This window comes from Neolamprologus multifasciatus, chromosome 12 (genome assembly GCF_963576455.1).
Source record: "Neolamprologus multifasciatus chromosome 12, fNeoMul1.2, whole genome shotgun sequence".
NCBI lineage: Eukaryota > Metazoa > Chordata > Actinopteri > Cichliformes > Cichlidae > Neolamprologus > Neolamprologus multifasciatus.
Genome location: NC_140450.1, coordinates 22,833,741 through 22,845,161, shown reverse-complemented (window position 1 = coordinate 22,845,161; position 11,421 = coordinate 22,833,741). Strand labels below are relative to the sequence as shown.

The 11,421-nt window shown below is 40.3% G+C and overlaps 1 protein-coding gene across 3 annotated transcripts in view; it reads left to right on the top strand.

Annotated features, from left to right (window-relative positions):
• Positions 1–2,660: 2,660 nt before the first annotated feature.
• Positions 2,661–11,421, top strand: part of lzts1 (leucine zipper, putative tumor suppressor 1) — an 18,821-nt gene continuing 10,060 nt past the window's right edge. Inside the window, exon 1 of one of the 3 annotated variants that reach the window (XM_085181463.1) lies at positions 2,661–3,021. The gene's annotated coding sequence lies outside the window, so the exon portion shown is untranslated. Of the gene's footprint in view, positions 11,279–11,421 lie in introns of all 3 variants that reach the window. The other 2 variants (XM_085181460.1, XM_085181462.1) reach the window with 2 other exon arrangements.

Sequence of the window (11,421 nt, the reverse complement as noted above, 5' to 3'; positions counted from 1 at the left end):
TTCCTGATTCCAGTTACATAGAAGCTGGAAAGCAGGGGTGTCAAACTCAAATACACAGTGGGCCAAAATTCAAAACTGGAACAAAGTTGCGGGCTAACATTAATATTTATTGAAAAAAAAAATCTTCCTCCAGATATAAGAATGAATCTTTTCTTATGGACTCAAACAAGTTTTGCTGAAAAACTGAATATGGAACAAGCAAAGCTTAATACTAAACAATATATATATTAGCTGTATAATACCAGTAGGCCAGCTCTAATAGTAATTTGGTATGGCTTCGCAGGCCAAATGTAATTAGGCTGCGGGCCAGAGTTTGACACCTATGCTGTAAAGTATAAATAAAAGGGACCTGACCTAATTCTGCACCTTTATTTATTTGATCAACTTAAATTTAAGACTAATGTTTCAGCAAAAGGCAACGTCAGAGATTATTTTGGAAAGCTAATCTTCACAGTAGCTTTACAACAATACTTACGCATCACGCAGCTACTGGACATGTTTGTTCAGAGTACAAGAGTATCATGACTACGACTATTTTATCTCCATACGGATTCACGCTGGATACACATTCAGCTGCCTACATCCACCAGTCTGCCAAAAAGGTATGTGCGCAAGCACTGAGCACACTTACATAAGAAATTGGATTTTAAGCTCAGCCGAGTGTGTGTTTCTATGTCCTTGTTTTTGCACCCTAACCCAAATCTCAAATGCTAGTGTGGGGTTACACGAACACGCACGAGGATGGTTTTATGTACGGAAGCATAGGTGCAACTTCTGTATGGCCATCTATGTGTTTTCACTTAGCTGTGTCCTTCCTCTGGCCACTGATTAGGGTCACTTGCTTGTGCCAGCTGGGTCAACAACATTATGCAGGGTCTTTAAATTCAGTAAGGTATTGATCTTCATCCATGCGCTTATTTGTGTCTGTGGGGGTGAGTGAAGATAAGCAGGAAGATGGGGCCAGGCCAAGAAAAGGAGGCGCGTTCTGGAAGAGTAAATTTGACATAAAAATCCAATCAATTCCTGCAGCCCATTCACAACCTGACAGCCCGAGCTGCTTGTCAAAGTCCAGAAAACATAAAACTCACATGAGTAATCACGCTGCTTCTTTCACTTTTAGCTGAAAACACAAAACATCTTTTAATAGTTTTCCTGTATAACGCAATCTTTAGAGACTCACTAGAAGATTAATATGACAGTGAGTGCAAATACACAAAGAGCCTTATACGCACGCTAGACACAAACACGCATGAGTGCTGAGGTACACAAATAATAAATATTTTTAACAGCACTGCTCCTCATTTTACATCTTTGGACACACATACAAAAACAGACTGAATTTTATCATGGCAGCAGATTTGTCATCATCACACGTACATACACAACAACCTGGGTATGTTTAGCAGGAGCAACAGGCAACAAACAATACAAAGGGGGAAATGATGCTGTGAAGCACTGAAACGAGATTGGTCACGACTAAAATTACAGGCTTTTAACAATTGCCCCAAACACACTATTAAATATAGGCATGCCTATTTTGCCACCCATTGAGTATAAAGGTGTATCTCTGACTGTGCTCCTGGCTGCTGATTACATATCATCGCCCAGGCTCTAAAGCGCAGTGTCAGTTCAAGAAAATCTGGCACATCAGCAACACCGACAGAAGTCTTTGTATCTCCACCAAATATGCCCAGATGGCAATGAGCACTTATAGAACTTTTTATTCACAGCCAACAAAGGAGTTCAAACTTTATTTTACTGCATTAATCCTGAACGACGGAGAAGTTTAGATACTTCTAATTGTGATGCAGGAGTCTTTGAGGTTTCTGGGGCTGAAGATTAAGAATAACAAATGAGTTTAGACTGTAAAGGAAGAAAGAGAAAGAAAAGGTGAAACGAACACCAAGAAGAAAGATATGCAGACAGGAACAGAGAAACATGACGGACACAGAAAGATGAAACGGGAGCTGAGGCACATCAAATGGGTATTCTGCCAAGACTACGCTGTGGGGTTATAACCTGCCATCCTGGTGATTTATTCAACTCATCTGTAACATAAATAAACCAAATCAGAGCTTCCTTTGTGTACGCGATAGAAGACAAAGTCGGCTGATGCAGTGAAGCTACAATCTACAGCAGCGCAGCAAGGTGGGTAACAGTATGAGTCATCCGCCCCACAGCCACACACTAACTTACCTGCTGGTGCACACATGCACACATATGGGCTGCACAGGTTCAAGTAATTACACTGTCACACATGGTCTCACAAGAAAAGAACACTATGGGATTCATTTTTGACACTGTCCACTTTCAAGCACTGAGGTGTTTTGACCGCTTTCGAAAACTGAGTGTGCCTTAGAGGTGTGGCGATGGATGATTTACGGTCTGTATGGATACAGAGGCAGTAAGTTATTGCCAGTGAAAGAGCAAAAAGACAGTGAGAGTAAAGAAGAAAAGTAGGAAGAGACAGGTGGAGCGATGTTTGCAGGTAACAAGAACGAGCATAAATCCCAAAGAAATAGTGGACAAATACATATATATAAGTATATATATATAAGTAATATTTATCTAACATAACTAATAATGCTAAGAAAAATAAAAACATTTTATTGAATGGTCCAAAAGGCTTTGAAAAAACAATAAAATATATATCAAAGCTGGAAGGAGGATGAGACAGAGTGGCAAATGTTAAGATTGAAGGAGAGAGTGGGAGGGAGTTCAGGGGAGAGGCAAGAAGGATACAGAGAGGGGAGGGGAGAGAGAGAGAGAGAGCGAGAGAGAAGTTTCTGAAGGAATGTGAGAGAGTATGGGAGACGGGACGGACTGAGTGTTCCAGGTATTGAAGAGGTTTGAGGAAAGGAACCTAAGAGACCTCAAACAACAAAAGCAGACGTCACTTTTTTCCCCACACCGGCCCTGCCAGTGTTCGGCAAAGGATGGTTTGCTCATAGATCACAAAGCTTGGGGATACAGGGCAAAAGCAGAAGTGACTGAGACTGTGGAGGCAAGGAATAAATGGAGGTAAGTCACCACTACAGGTACTCAAAGACAGCATGGCTTTCTGACTAGATCTGAAATGATGGCAGAGACTTGTGCGAGGCTCAAAGCCTTGCAGTTCATGCAGGATACAAGTAGATTCCTCCTTATTTAAGTGTGCAATTTGCAAAGTTTAAGGTAGGCGAACTAGGATCACTTTATGATCATACCAAATTACAGCTAACATTAATAATAATTCCAAAGTTTCTATGCATGGAAGCAGTCCAAGGCTTTTGCTTGTTAAATGCAAACTGAATTTTAAAAGGAAATCATCTCTGTGCATGAGGACACACTGGCTATAAATGAAATGTCTGATTTCGACCCAGAAAACTGCCACTCGTGCTCTTTTCATTCAGCTCAGCCATTACTGGGCAAACCATTGTTTTTTAAAAAAAAAAAAAAAGCTTAAAATAATAGGGACCAGCGTGAGGTTTCATTTGATATAAGCACAACAACTCCTGGGATATAAATACCCCTGAAGGCTAAGCTGGTAGTTATAGGTGTTTTCAACATGATTTTCAAGTGTATTCCCCACCCAGTGATTACCTAAAGTAACCCCCCACCAACCCACAGTTCCTAAATATTGCTCTGTTTCTTTTATACAATTAATTGTAACACATGAAGGAGAGCTGTTTCGCCAACTCCCAGTTTCTGTCACACTCGCGTACAGTGAGATATGTGTTGAGACCTGCTGAGAACATGAATTCTTGTACATTGTGCAGGTGACAAGGTGAGTGGGTAAGTATAGGGCACTTGTACAGGCATGTTCAGCTTTGTTTGTACCAAATTATTGTGTGGAGAAAAACACAGGGGAGGAATTGTACCAAGCAATGTGATAGTAAAAAAGAAATGGGAATAGACAGTTCCCTGTCATTTCACTGGCTGAGATGTTTGTTTGTTTGTTTTTTATGTGCATAGCAGAGATAATTTTTATGTAAATATCTTGACTTGACAGATGATTCTGTTTTGGGTTGTTTTTTTGGCTTTTTTTGAATAACTAATGCTTTGCTCATTACCGTGTGACAATCATTTGAAGCTGTCATGACCTGCTAAAGGAGATGCTTCTTAAAATAACTGTCCTAGATACCTATATAACAGCATCCACTCGTGAATGAAGGCTCTGCCAAAGAAGCACGGCAGCCCAACATTCCAACATCCACAGCAGTCAACTTTTCAGGATTAAAACTGTTTCTGTTTAGAAGTAAACAGCAGATGAATGTCGGCTTATGGCTCTTCCCAATTATCCCAAGTCAGACTGCTGAAAAAAAAGTTTCCCTGTAATGAACAAAGTAGCAAAACAAGGTCAAAGGCCTTTATTTTGGAGCTGAGCACAGGTATCGCCTGCAGCAAATGTCTCCAGCTGCTTTTGGGATGATATAGACCCCCTTAAAGTGAGCTCATTGTGTCTTCCTCCTTACTTCCTCTTACTCCCACATTACACCATCCACACACACACCCACAGCCACAGAAGATTAGCAGGATGGGAGGCAGTTATGCTCAAGAATGACAATCTTATCATTGAGTATTCAGCTTTTGGGGGTCATCAGGCTTCAGTGCCAGGAAAGGCCTCATTCTTTTCTACCTACCTATACATGTTATCCTCTCTTAAACTAAGATATATCATAATAAGTGTGTGTGACTATGTGAGAAATCCAAACGTCTATATACTGAAAGTTCTCATGCCCTATCATTGATACAAAATATAGCCTGATGAGGCATTATAACACCTTTATAACACCAGAACAAAATAACTGATCTGACACTAGTAAAATATATTAGCCGGTTTGACTTCTATATTTCTGACCATAACCATGAAGTCTTTTTCCGAATCCTCCGTTAATGTGCAAACAGCATCGCAACAAAGCTTTTATGGTAATCGATCAAATTTGAATTTTATAATAAAAAGGCTGTCATATCACACACGAATGGAACAGGGTGACAAGTAATGGAAAAAGTATATGTGCAAGTAATGGGTGAGCAATAATTCAGAACGTCTAAAAAACGCTTCCATTTGTTACATTTTCAGTTGCTGTTTTTAGAGAGGAATAAAAGCCAGAGAAGTTAATATTTTATGACAGCTGAGCTGGACTTTGATAAGAGCTATCTAACAGAAGATGCATGCAAGTCTTTAAAACCTTTTTTGGACTGGTTCCATGGCACTGCGCATGTTTGAGGTATTACAACAAAAAGGTGCAGAAATGCATTGTAAGGTAATAACCAATCGAGTATGGGCGGATGCAGCTCAATAAGGAAATATAAAAGGACATTTGAGATATTTAATTTTAGGACTTCTTGAATTCATGAGCATTAGTTTCCATGCTTGTCGCGGCACTAAAGATTCCCATTTAGACTCCATTAAAAATACATTTTCCCCTACACTCCAACTGCCAAGGTTATGCAAATGCACGCACTACAAGAGCAGTAGTTGGCCAGCCATACAGAGCCAATGAATAGTGCAGACGACCTCCTTATCTATTAAAACCCATGGAGGTTGATGGTTTGGTTGACCTAATGTCTCATTTGGATGCACATAATAGCATCTGAATGCAATCTAATTTCGGGCTGGGGGGTCTCACTAAAAGCTGAGCTCTAGTCAAAGTTGCCTGGTTGTCAAAAGGAGACACTGAGATCACATTAATGTGCAAAAGTTGTTTACTTTTATTATTCATAATTAAACCTCTTTCTGTATCCTGACCCTTATATCTCAAACAGAGGATACATGGGCTGTATGCTGGGCAATACAGTAGTTGTCAATGGATAATGCAATGTTAGCTGCACAGAATAAATACCCTTCTCTCATGCACACACAGTCCTTCCAAGTCAGTGTCTTTCTCTTTCTGCTTGTGCCTCTCTCTGTGCCTGGTATTCCATCTCCCTACTTCAGGGCAGTAATGAGTGTCTGGTATTCTGCACTTCAGCATTGAAGCCCTATTCATGCTCGATCTCCTTTACAATGCACTAAAAGGATTACCCAATTAGCTGCTATTGGATGTCATCGCGTGTGTGTGTGTGTGTGTGTGTGTGTGTGTGTGTGTACGTGTGTGTGTCTGTACATGTGTGTGTGTGCCGGTGTGCTTGGTCAGTAGATAGATGTGTTAGCAGTGAAAGTGAAAGATAGATGACCGTCTCTGTTCCACACTTCATTCCCAGTTGATGTTCTGCTGGAGGCCACATTACTCATCCCCACAACTCAGTCTTGTGAGAAAGACACAAGATAGAGAAAGTGCGTGTGTGTGTGTGTGTGAGAGAGAGAGAGAGAGAGAGAGAGAGAGAGAGAGAGAGACTGAGGCCTTGACAGCCTTCAGAGAATGACAGAGAAAGAGTATTACTTTTCAATAATTCAACCTATGCACCGATTAGTCTCTGTGAAATACTCAGCTGTCATATGTAAACTGTGTCTTCTTCTCTTCGCACCGTAATTGGTGATTTTAATTTTCACTGTCATGTTGGGATAATAGGAATGTCCATTTCATTGTCTGTGAACCATTATTTACTTAGTGTGAGCCAAAGATTGATTCCAGTTATCTAATGCGTTACATCACACTGTGAGCAGCGCATTCATCATTTTGCATTCAGAGGATCGAACCGTAGGCTATAAAGATTTATTTAGACTGACGTGGCTGGAAGCAATAAAAGTGCAATCCACATTTTACAGGTAAAAAGTTGGGACACACAAATGCCTTTAGCATAATTCATTTATCATTTTACTGCTCCTCATGGGGAAACCTACAGTAAGCTCAGTGACATATACTGACTGTAAAATCACAGTCTGGTTTAATATACACTGATAAGCTGGCATGCATGCTGTGTAACCAATGAGTTTTTGCTAAAATAGTATGTGTTTGCATGTATATCTCCATTTTTTTAATCAAAAGTTAAGATTAAAAATTACATGCATACAAATTTGAGCATAATAACTTTACTAGAGATGGCACGATACCACTTTTTAATGTCCGATACCGATTCCAATATCATAAATGTGGATATCTGCCGATAGCATATATATAGCATATTTTGTAATCAATAAAACTTCTTTTTTAAAATATCTTGCTGTATTTTGTATAAGTTCATACTCAAGTTAAAAAAAAAACAAGACACTGAAGCTATTCTGCTATACCTGTATGAAAAAAATACACTCAACCCAAAACATTTTATAGTTCAGCAACACTGATCAATTTAATAAATTTAAACCTACACCATCCTCCCTAATCTGGTATTTTAAAGAGTACTTAGTGGAAATATTAAGCAACTAATAGGGTTGCCAACTCCCAGCAAAAATTAAGAAACCACCCCCACCCTTAATTGGTGTAATCAACTTTAATTTAATGCAATGTAAAACAAATGCACAGAAATCAATTATTTTTCTACAATATTTAAATAGATTCAACATCTTTCTTCAACAGAATTGCAGATTGCACAGATGGTACCTTCCCAAAGGAAAAAGTACTATAGCTTATTAGGGTGTATATTAGACTTATTAGTTACTATATACAATAATGGATGAATGGAATAATGGCTTTCCCTGTTAATGTCCTACCTGGCCCCATGGCAAAACTTTGCTAGATCCGCCCCTGCACAGTTACCAGCTGTCAGCTACATAGAAAAGGATCCTGCTGTTATTTGTCTCTCAGAAACAGTTCATAACTTCCCTTCAACTCATTCATGTCACCTAAAAGGTAAACCTGTTTCTCCATCACCTGCTCAGCTTTGATGATTCAGTAAGGACATCTCCTGGTTTCATCTTCATGTTTCCCTCTCACCACATATCCAAACGGATATCATGACCAGCAAACATCAGCTGATACTAGAAAGTAATATTAAATAAATTTTAACAACAGCTGATCATGCTTAAACACGGTGCTGTTGTTTATCCGCTGATCATTGATCAGTTTCATGTTTGAAGTAATAACAGGAGAGAGAGGGGGAGTGAATGAAAGAAGTAGATGCAACTGAGCAGCAAAGACAGAATAACCCCAGCTTTGTGTCTATTTTTTAATTCTAGCTGAAGTACGGGACAAATTTTCACCTCAATATTGAACTCCAGCTGTGTCCAGCTGTGGCTCAACATATCAGTTGTTAAGCTTAACGTGGAAATACTATGCAAACATTCAGGGATGAACTTACACACTTGCTTTACTTATCTGGAATAGTTTTCGCCGAGATGAAATGGCGTGGTTAGGAAGCATGTAGCCAGGCTCCAAATGCTCCAACAGATCGCCAACAGCTGCTCTATCACGTGACACATACTGCTCCGATGCGCTCCGATCTGGGTTACACCAAGTAGCACGTTTTGTGAGGTGATTTTGTGATACTTCGGATCGGACTACATTTTTTATTTCTCTCCGATATCCGATCCAGTAATTTAGGTTAGTATCAGACCGATACCGATACGTAATATCGGATCGGTCCATCTCCAAACTTTACTGGTAGAGAACAACAACTGCAGATTTTGTACATTATTTAGTAATAATTTATATTCTGTGTAAATTGTTGTATAAATCTTCTGTTGTTCTTGATACTCTGTATGCTGTCCTTACATGTCTCCAAAAAAGTAGTGATGTAACATGAATAGAATAGAAATGCTGTATTTCAAACTGTAGCCTTTGTTCAGATGACGGTTTAAGATATTGTTGAGCATTGCATTCTGGGAAGTATTTTTGAATTGATAGTCATACAAATGACCAAATATCAAAATATCTCACCCTTTGACCACTTCATGTTTAATTCAATCGTTTAAAAAAAACACCTGTAAATTAGGTAAAATAATACTTGTTTTGTTCAAATGTTTAAGTTAATTCAAGTTAGCTTAACTTACATTAAAAGCCTCAAACAACAAATACTTAAATGAATTTTAGTCTTACGCAAAGCAAAACAGTAGTTAGAACTAGTAGCTTAAAATTTACTTTACGCTGGGCTCTGAAATGTAAGGAAAACAAATGAGATTGATGATGTTGAATGCACAAGAGAACAAAGAAAAATAAGCTGCGCAACAATGACCTAAAAAAACATATAGTGAACCGGAGAGATTAGCCATGCATCTGTTAGAAATTACCATAAAAAGAGTGAGAATTAAAAAGATGCCATCTGGCACAGTGGCAGTGTAGAGGTACAGTGAGAACAGAGGAGAGTTTCATGGTCATTGTGAGACAGGTATAAATCCTGGATGTTTATAACACACTTACTGCTGCCTGCCATTGGCTGGGCTAATGGATTGGCTATGCTCTGTGAGTGTGTGTGTGTATGTATGTGTGAGTGTGTTTTCGGGTGGGGGAGTGGGGGGTGGGGAACAGGGGTGTGTAGTGTCAGCTGGTCCTGTGCGGGGTAGGGCTTTGTGTCAAGCAGGTCAGCTGGGGTTAGATGATACAGCGCCCACGCTCACACACACACACACATCATCCCCTGCCTGCACACAGAGACACACACAATAAGCGAGTGCACAACACTCTTTTGTGCAGACACTGAAAAACATGCAGGCAGTCAGATATGTGATTAGATATCTGCATGCATCCACACAAACTCACACTCCCCAGTCCCAACACACCAGAGGTCTTAAATCACGCTGTCCCCTCAAAGGCTGTGGAATCAACTGTTTATATTGCTTATTAAATTTTTCGAATGAAGGGGCAATGAAAAGATTTTCAAATTGCTATATTTGCGTCAAACAGACGTGAAATTGATCAGTTCTGAGTACCATGTCAGGAGTAACAAAAGTAAAATGTCAGGATCATTGTTCAGAAGGCAGGCTTCAGGGTCTGAACACGACTAACTGAGGAACAATGGCAGCCGGCTGAAAGCATGAGTGAATAGCCTCGCTGAAAAAAATTATGGCACATCAACAGAATTATTGTATATTATTACACAAAGAGCAAAAAGACTGTGAAAACACTTTATGGTGAAAGGTTTCAGACAGTATGATGCAATATGACTCACTTTTCTGCAATTCTGTCTGCACATCCAAAGCCCATAGTATAGAGCTTTGCTTCTTTGCACAGCACGCTATCAGTTCAATTTTAAACAAGTGATTTTTGTCACATTGATTTTTGTTTCACATTATCAGTATCAGTAAATCTTCTGTGCTCTGTCTAGATGCATGGCAAAGCACTCTGCTTCCTCACATTAACACAAAGTATATGTTTACTTGTGACAAAAATGGGTTGTAAGATTTAAACTTGTTTTGTCAGTTGCCGAGAAAGGCCATATCTTCTCCCTTGTTGTTGTTGTTTGTTATGTGGATCACAGTGCCTTGTATATTTTCCTGTTGCCGGGCTTGATTGTATTTCATCCACAAGGGTTTTTGTCAACAGTCTGGGCTCTGTGGGATGCTGAATGCTTTACTGCCTTAGAGAGAGCTGGACTCCAGCAATGACACTGTGAGAGTGTGTGCAATTTGTGTTGACGCGCAAAGGTGTTTGTGAAAGAGTGGGTCTGTGGGTGTATGCCTGAACAAACAGCATAAAGGCAGAATGGTGGTAAATCGCTCTAAAACCGATGCTCTCCAGCGCTCTTATTTTGAGGACTAGTCATTTATTTAACAGTCAAATATGGTCCTGGGCTGTTTGGAGAGAATACATCAACTGGCACAGAAGAGTCCACACAAAGAAGGCACACTTCAACAGACAAAGAGCCAAAAGACAGAGGGCGAGCGCCTTTTTTTCTCCTTAGGATGAACTGTTGTTTATTCAGGGTGGGTGCAGGGCACCAAGTGGGACGGATGGATGAGGGAGGGACTGATGGAAAAAAAGGAGAGAGGGAAGGATGAATGGGCATAACACAGTTAGTGGATGCACAAATGGGGTGTCTGCGGGTGATTGTGCAGAGTGGAGGGAGGTGCACTGTGAAGGGGGGGGGAGTGTAAGAGATCTTTTGTGAAGGCTGAGAGTTAATCACTTGAGCGGCACACGCCAGTTCTATGGAGCACATGTTGTACACTGGATCCCCTGAGAGGAGTGGGAGGTCCAACAACACACATACACACGCTTGAATTTACATGTCAGTTATGATGCAAAGCCGGTTACAGGCTGAAAAGAAAAGCAGGAAGATCCACCCCCTTCACAAACAGTTAGCAGACCCTGGCCGTGGTGATAGTGTTTGCATTTGCTGCTTGTTCGTTCATACACACACACACATGCACACACCCGCGCGCACAGAGACGTACACATGTCTGCTTTTTTGTTTTCTTCGGGGCTGGATAGATGACTCTGCAGCGGCCTTGCTAGAGATGGATGTTTAGTTTGACCTGGCAGTAAGTAAAATCTATTGTTCATTACATCAGTCCCATGTCAGCGGTAGATGCTAATATCTGGGAGTGATGGTGAAGGCTAGAGTTTAGATTTAGCAGCAGTCACTCAGGGACAATAAAACAGCAGCAGACACAGGCATGTCAGA